An 8,289-nucleotide genomic window follows, 5' to 3' on the forward strand; every position below is an offset into this window, starting at 1 on the left:
ACAATATCACAAACTTGATTTCCGGCTCTTCATATCCTACATCAAACTTGTACTTTGGTGAAATATGGAAGATAGAGTGCCTTATAAGATCTTATTTGAATAGTCAAGATCCTTTGATTCAAAAAATGGCTGGAAGGATGAAGGACAAATTTGATAAGTATTGGAGTGACTATAGTGATGTTTTGGCATTTGGGGCTGTTCTTGATCCAACCAAAAAGCTAAACTTTGTGAAATTTGCTTATGAAAAACTTGACCCACTCACTACTGAGGAGAAGTTGAAAAATATTAGGATGGCATTGGGGAAGCTTTTTGCCGAGTATGTGAAGAATGGGATTCCTTCTAATCTAAGCTCTTCACAAGTCCAAACTAGCCATGGAGGAGGAACTCAAATTGTGTCATCTTCATATGATGTAAGTTCATATATTCCTTCTTTATTTTATTCTTTTATTAATTATTTTGTTTTTGTTTGTATGAACTCAAATTGTTTTTGTTTGGGTGATTTGTAGGAATTTGAGGAATATGAAAGCCAATCAAGCAACAACACTGGAAAATCTGAACTTGATACTTATTTAGATGAGCCGCGGATGCCTCGATGTGCAGAATTTGATGTCTTGGCTTTTTGGAAGGAAAGAAGTCGTAGAAGTCCAAATCTTGCAAGGATGGCTTGCGATATATTGAGTATTCCAATAACAACAGTGGCATCAGAATCTGCGTTTAGTATTGGCGCTCGAGTGGTGAATAAGTATAGAAGTTCAATGAAAGATGATTCTGTTCAGGCTCTCTTGTGTGCACGTAGCTGGTTACATGGTTTTGAAGGTATAATTTTTAAAGTTCTATCATTTTTACAATTGTTTTATAGTTAATATAGTCAATGGTTTGAAAGCTGATGTTGCTGCCTAGTGAGAAATATAATGTTGCTGCCAGATCATATAATGTTTCACATTATGAAAACTATCCAAATCTATCACAACTAGTCCAATCCTGTTGCTGGAGCTGGCGTGGCAAGGGCAGGTTTTGCTGCGGCTTTAGGTGCTGCAGCAGGTGATTGAGCTGTAGTGGTAAAAAAGACATGAGCAAAAAGTACTAAGAGTGTGAAGAAGATGATTTGCTTCATCTTCTTGTTTGTGATTGAATTTGGAAGTAACTAGATAGTTTTTCTGTTGTTGGAAAAATGCAAATGATAGGTTTAAGATTTTATTGCTGTGAGTTTGGTTTGTGGAAGTGTAATGTAGCAGAGTGGTTTTATAGATGGTAGGTAATAGTGAGTGATAATTAGGTGCAAGGCTTTTGGCTACATGAACATAAGCAGTAATAGTACTATGAGGGTATATTTTAGCTGTCTTGTTGATGATTAAGGTGCTACATCAAGATAAAGGTGACACAAATGGGATTTGATTAGGCTGCTGTAGTTTGACCACAAACTTTTGCTTGGAAATGAAGGAATGAGAAATTGGTTGTGATCTGATATAGATGCACTTTAATACAAATAATAAACCACTTTTTTCATTGAGGTTAGTCTATAGATGTTAAATCAAATCAATGAATAACACATTTAAGCTAGATGTGATTGTTTATATTATTATGATAGAATACTGTTATGTTATGTGATTGTTTATATTATTATGATAGAATACTGTTATGTTATATTGTAAATTAATCACTTAAAAATTAATATCAATATAACCACTTATCCTGTACTGGTTAGAGACTTGAGAGTATTGATAAGATTAGTATTTTCTTTATTTATTTTTTTAATATTCCTCTAGGCCATTTGCTTCAAGAATATTATGCACTTCTTGTTGGAACATCCTATTTTGTTGGAATAATATTATGCTTAACAATCAAATTTCTTAATTTGTAGAATTATATGATGACAACAATGACGATCAAGAAGAAGAAACTCATGGAAGTGGACAAGCATCAAACAGTGTGGATGTTGTGAACCTTACTGATGATTAAGTGACTTTGTTGGGAGTGACTTTTTGAATCATTAAAACTTTTGTTATGTTATTCTGGATAATTAGTATTTTGAATTTAGAATCTTGGTCATTTTGGATAATCATGGATAATTGGTATTATATTTATGTTAATTAATATGTTCAATCTCTATAGTACCAGATTTACTCTGTTATTGTAGTGTTTGTGCTGCTGTACTCTGTTAATTAATATCATTAAATTTCTTATGTTAATTATTAGTATTTGTGCTGTTGACTTTGTAATGTTTGTGCTGCTGCTATGTTATTGTAGCAGATTTTCATGCGTTTGTTGCAGCATGTGTTGTGCAACTTGTGCTAGGTGCCTAACAGTTTTTAAGCTTTTTGGTAGTTTTCTTTGGTTGCTATGGTTATTCAACTTGTATCTGTATATTGTGGTGCTTAGCTTATTCAAAAAAAATTAATATGTTCAATCTTTAAAAAATGAAAAAAAAAAAAAAAAAGAGGAACCACCGGGCCAGGGCTGGCCCGTTAGCCCGGGAGCCCGTAAAGGGCCGGGCTCGGGCTCTATATTTTCAGCCCATATTCAAACCGGGCTTTTAAGCCCGGCCCTAAAAAGCCCGTTACCCGGCCGGGCCGGGCCTAAACGGGCCGGGCCGCCCGTTTTGACAGCTCTAAATAAACTACTTGACAAAAAAATAATGAAGTATTAATTACTGCGTTATAATATTATCACTTAGTAGACACTAGTTGAACTCATTCATCTTGAATTTTTTTTTTGGTTTGCTCACTCATCTTGTTTGATTTGTCTCAACTTGAATAAAGCAAGTGTTGAAGAATGGATTAGAATATATAAGGATAAATTTGTAATTAAAAAAAGGGTTAATTAAGTAAATGGTCCCTATAAATATGCAGAATTTTGTTTTTAGTCCCTACAAAATAAAATCACACTTTTTAGTCCCTATAAAATTTTCCATCAACATTTTTAGTCCCTATAAAATTTTCCAACAACATTTTTAGTCCCTATAAAAGTTTTCCATCAGCATTTTTAGTCCCTAAAATGCTTAAGAAAAATGTCACAGGGACTAAAAAGTGTGATTTTATTTTGTAGGGACTAAAAACAAAACTGTGAATATTTACAGGGACTAAAAACTTACTTAATTAACCCTTAAAAAAATTAGGGTTAATTATGTTTCTAGTCCCTATAAAATAGCGACCTTGTAAGTTTAGTCCCTACTTAATTTTAATAGCATTTTTAGTCCCTAATTTTGTTTTTCTGCATGAGTATTAGTCCCTACTCAATTCAAATCTGTTTAATTTATGCTTAAACGCTTAAATGTTTGAACAATTTTTTGCAAACATGTTTAGAACATTACTAAAAGTTCGTCCGCAAAAAATTATTGCAAAATTTGATTTCTACATCCAGATTTTATTACTTTTTATCTTTAACTTTTGTCGTTTTAAAAAATTCATATTTAATTCATTTCATGTCAGAAAATTCTAAATTTTAGTAAACGAACCTTTCATAGTGTTCTAATCTTGTCTCAAAAAAATCGTTCAAAAATTTAAGAGTTTAAGGATAATTAATCAAACTTTGTTTTAGCAGGGACTAAAATTATAAGTAATTTTTTTTTTATAGAAACTAAAAATGCTATTAAAATTAAGTAGGGACTAAACTTACAAGATCGCTATTTTATAGGGACTAGAAACATAATTAACCCAAAAAATTATAAAGTTTAATTAGTAAGTGATTCCATTCCATACCCTTCAAATAGGAGAGGGAACACAGTGAGGAAAAACAATGGAATGAGACTGAATGGATACCATTAGATTTCATTCATGATTTTTAAAAAATATCCAAATAATGAAATACTTCGTCACAACATTTCATACCATCCTATTGCATTCCATTTCATCAATTCAAATATAGCCTAAGACCATCAAAATATTGACACATCTTCATCCAAAATTTTGAAACATCAAGTATACAAGTCACATCTCTTATGAAACTAATCACTCAGACCTAAACGGTAAACCAAACAAGAACCATCAACATAAGCCACTCTCGAAGAAGTTTATGCGAAATGATATGTTCTCAACAGTGAACATTAGTTTTGTGTACGTAACAATGAAAAAAAAAGCAAGTAGGAACAAAACCATGCAGTAGTTACAGCCAACATAATAACTTGTTTCCTCTCATTTGTCCATAATTAGTATTAGTATTAGTATATCACAATACAACATTGATAAGTTGTAGAAGACAAATCATGCAAAAGAAACCAAGAATGATTTTGTCCAAAAATAAAAAACAAGAATCGTTGTTCAAATGGTGCCAAGAACAGCTTATACAAAAAATTATATCCAAATTTGGGGAGCATGTTATTGGACGTGCTAGTATCTCTTCTCTTATGAAGTATTGTATATTTATATAAGTTTCATACTGTATATATCCTGGAACTTGAGGGCAGCATTGTCTAGTTACTAACAGTTGAAAGATGGGACTGGACTGGAAGTAAATATATGGGTTCAAAAAGAGTCAAGATGTCTGCCCTTTCAATACCCAAGTGGATAAAATGGTATCACAGAAAGCAGAAGCTTAAACAACCTTTGCCTCATGAATTTGATGATATCCATAATGTCATTATCTCGAGCTGCTATATGGCCAGTCTTTTTTAAGAGGTTTGTCGTCTTCTGCTGCAACTTTGATGAGTCATTATGAAGCGGTAATATGAGGTAACAGCAGCCACTGGTGATTTCAGTATGAGCAAGGTACAATAAGACACATTCTTAACAGTTAGATACAACCAGGCATCATTAATCCTCTGCTTGTTTAGCAATTCAATCTCTAATCCACAACAAGCAACTCAACATGTACCATGTGGCGACGGATATAAGTCACTTGTGAGAAATCGAAGACGATTAGGCCATCAAGAGTCAGGTGTAAATCTCAAGACCACTTGTTTTTTCCCTTCTATTTATCCTGGTGTCCCACAAAAGAAATCAATTCATAAAGCAATAAATGATTCTTCTACATATCACTCAATAATTTAGTTTTCTCTTGAACTTCAAAACGTGTATCTTGAGAACTGCCTGAGTCGTTTATTTCTATGGAACTGCTAGCTGATGGTTTATGTACATTACTCTCCTCCATCAGTCTTCTCATTTTAATAACATCTTCCCACCTATTGGACCCTGCATAAGTATTAGAGGACAATATATAGTTGCCACTATTAGAAGGATCCGTCTCTAGAAGCTTCTTTGTGGCAATCTCAGCCAAGGGTAGATTTCCATGAACCTGAGAAGCACTCAGCAATATCCTCCATACAACAACATCAGGATCCACGGACATCCTCTTTATGAACTCATAAGCCCTTTCTAAATTGCCAGATCGACTCAAAAGATCCACAACACAACCGTAATGTTTCATTTCCGGTGTTAGTCCATAAACTCTTTCCATACTTTCGAAATATTCCAACCCCTTATCAACCACTCCAGCATGAGCACAGGCCAGCAAAACTCCAATAAAGGTTCCATGAGTAGGCCTAATACCTTCCCGCAACATCTGTGAAAATAAATTAAGTGCGGAATCTGCTGAACCGTTAACAGCAAGGCCTGCAATAACCGATGTCCACGATACTGAGTCCCTCTTCCCCATCTCTTCAAACACCGACAATCCTTTCTCAACTGCACCACACTTGCAATACATATCAATCAAAGCATTTCCAACATAAATATCAGCATTCACGTCATATTTCCTGATATACTCATGAACAGCCTCCCCAACATCAAGTGCGCCAATATGAGCACACGCAGAGAGCACACTGGCAACCGTTATTTCATCTGGCTTCACCTCAGCAACCATCATTTCTTGGAAAAGCCTCACTGCCTTTCCAAACTGACCCGCTTGAGAGTAACCAGTGATCATAGAAGTCCACGAGATCACATCCCTCCACGGCATACCATTAAACAATTCCCTTGCAGCAACCAAGTTTCCTGCTTTCCCATAACACATGATCATAGCATTCCAAGAAACTATATTTCTATCCCGCATTCGATCAAACACTCGTCGAGCCAAATCAACCATACCGCGCCGTCCATACATATCAATCAACGTATTTCCCAAGTAAACATCAACCTCCACCTTATTTTCCTCAATATACTCAACCATAGCATCAGCAATACCCCACTCACCCAAAACCGAACATGCCAAAACAACTTTCACCATCGTCACAGCATCACCCTTCACATCAGCCATCCTCATTCCTTCAAAAACACCCAAAACCTCCTTATACTTCCTACACCGACCATACCCACAAATCAACGAATTCCAAGAAACCAAATCCCTTTCAGACATTTCATCAAACACTTTACGCGCAAAACCCAGTTCACCAAATCCCGCATACCCATGAATCAACGCATTCGAAACAAACAAATCAGAGTCAAACCCAAGTTTCAAAACACGAGCATGAACCATTGTAGTGCATGAAACGTTCGGAATGCGTGCACATGCTTTGAGGAGAAAAGGGTAAGTGAGATTGTTACCAAATAAGCCATGGCTATACATGAGATTGTAGTTGCGAATGGATTCAATGGGTTGATTGGTTTGGGACCAACCACGGATGATGAGATTCCAATGGGATAAAGTGGGTTTGGGAATTTGGCGGAAGAGTTCATTGGCTTTGAGAATGTTTGTAGGTGAAAGTGCATAGGATTTGAGAAGGTTGAAAATGGAGATAGGGTCTGTAGGAAGTAACTCTCTGATCATGTTTGAGACAGAGCAAGATACTAACCTTCAGTTATGAAATTGAAGAACTTAAAATCAATTTAGTTTTTTTTTTTAAAAGGTTATGATGACATATTTGAAACAATTTTTCAAATTGGACATGCGTTAAACAAGGTAACAAATAAAATAAAAAAAGGATAATTGTTCAAATAATATATGTGAGGTCTGAAAATATAGTTCTTATAATAATAAAAAAAATGTTAATGTTCTAAAACACAATTTTTTATTCATGTTTTGGTTGAGCTCTTGACTATAAGAAAATGTCCGGGGAATAATACTAGTTACAAAGGATTCCCCTTGCTCGTTGTACTCTCTATCTAATATTGAAATACCAAGTGTACACACGTAAATGTCATTTCCAAAGTTTCTTGAATTAGTGCACACCTTTTCATGTAAATTTGGAGTAATCATAAACAAAAGTTGTGAAAGTGATTGTCAAAATGAACTATCCAAACTGTGGAATGAAAGTAGAGAATATGACATCTATAACTGAAAATGAAGAAGTGAGCCGGAAGATGGCCAAAATGAAAAAATATTTCAGATTCAAAGGATGTTACAATACAATCCACAGAAGTGTGGTATCACACTCACAAGGAAGGAAGAGCAAGGACGTCGAAACAAATGGTTGCTAGCTGATTGGGAAGCGAAGAAAAATGCTCTAACTTCTAACTTAGAAGGAAGCCAAATGGATACCAAAACCTCCATCACTCAGTGTATGACATGAAGATCTTGAAGTCGAAAATGTGGTACAAATGACTAGTCCTGCTCAATATGAAACTAATCAAGTGTTCATCTGCAAGTATAATTTTTTCCATTGGTGTTACGATCCTCTAGTTACAACCTGTCAACCCCTTCTTGATCCTAGACAGAAAATTTTAACGGCATTGCATATAATATAAGTACTTTAGTGTCTTTTAACTCTTAATTGTTGTGTTTCATGTATGATAAGTGTTCTAGTTTCTGTATCCTAAATGATTTGATCTCCATAGTTTGTTATACTTAAATGCTTAGAGTATTTTATCTAGTTTACAATCTAAAAGCTTCTAGCAGTATAAAGAAGTGCCGATGCTTAGTGAATTTGGTTATGAGGATGTTGGTGGGAGAAAGTGCATAGGATTTGAGATGGTTGAAAATAGAGGAAGGATCTTTGTGAATAACTTTGCTTATGTTTGCATTCAGTCATAATCTGATATTAATGGGTGGTACACTACAGCAAGTTTAGTGAAAGATTGATTTCTAAGTTTCTTGTGTATGTGTTAACCCTTGACTCATAGGGGAACGAAGCCCTAGTGAACTTGGATTCTCTCATACAATTCGTTCTTTGGCGAAGCTCAAAAACCACTTGAGTTCAATCACTTGTTTTGAGTTCTAAAATTGAAGAACTTAAATTTTTTCTCTGATTGGCCATATCCTAAAAGAAATTTCTCTAATCGGCCCTGCCACAATCTTTTTATTATCACAATGATGTTTATCATATTGCAAGATCTAATTAAACTTTTAAAAGTATTTTTTTTCTCCCCGAAAAAATAGAACTTTTTTAAAAAATATAGTTTTTTCCACATTGATAAAAAG

The 8,289-nt window shown here is 34.7% G+C and overlaps 1 pseudogene across 1 annotated transcript; it reads right to left on the reverse strand.

The window, feature by feature from the left end:
* Positions 1–4,101: 4,101 nt before the first annotated feature.
* On the reverse strand, positions 4,102–6,918 carry LOC146908627 (pentatricopeptide repeat-containing protein At2g22410, mitochondrial pseudogene; annotated as a pseudogene). Its single transcript, XR_015017740.1, has one exon. The product of XR_015017740.1 is annotated as a pentatricopeptide repeat-containing protein At2g22410, mitochondrial pseudogene (transcript).
* Positions 6,919–8,289: the final 1,371 nt, after the last annotated feature.

The sequence above is a fragment of the Medicago sativa genome, chromosome 7 (assembly GCF_051527215.1).
Source record: "Medicago sativa cultivar Bolivia chromosome 7, Bolivia_mono, whole genome shotgun sequence".
Classification (NCBI taxonomy): Eukaryota; Viridiplantae; Streptophyta; class Magnoliopsida; order Fabales; family Fabaceae; genus Medicago; species Medicago sativa.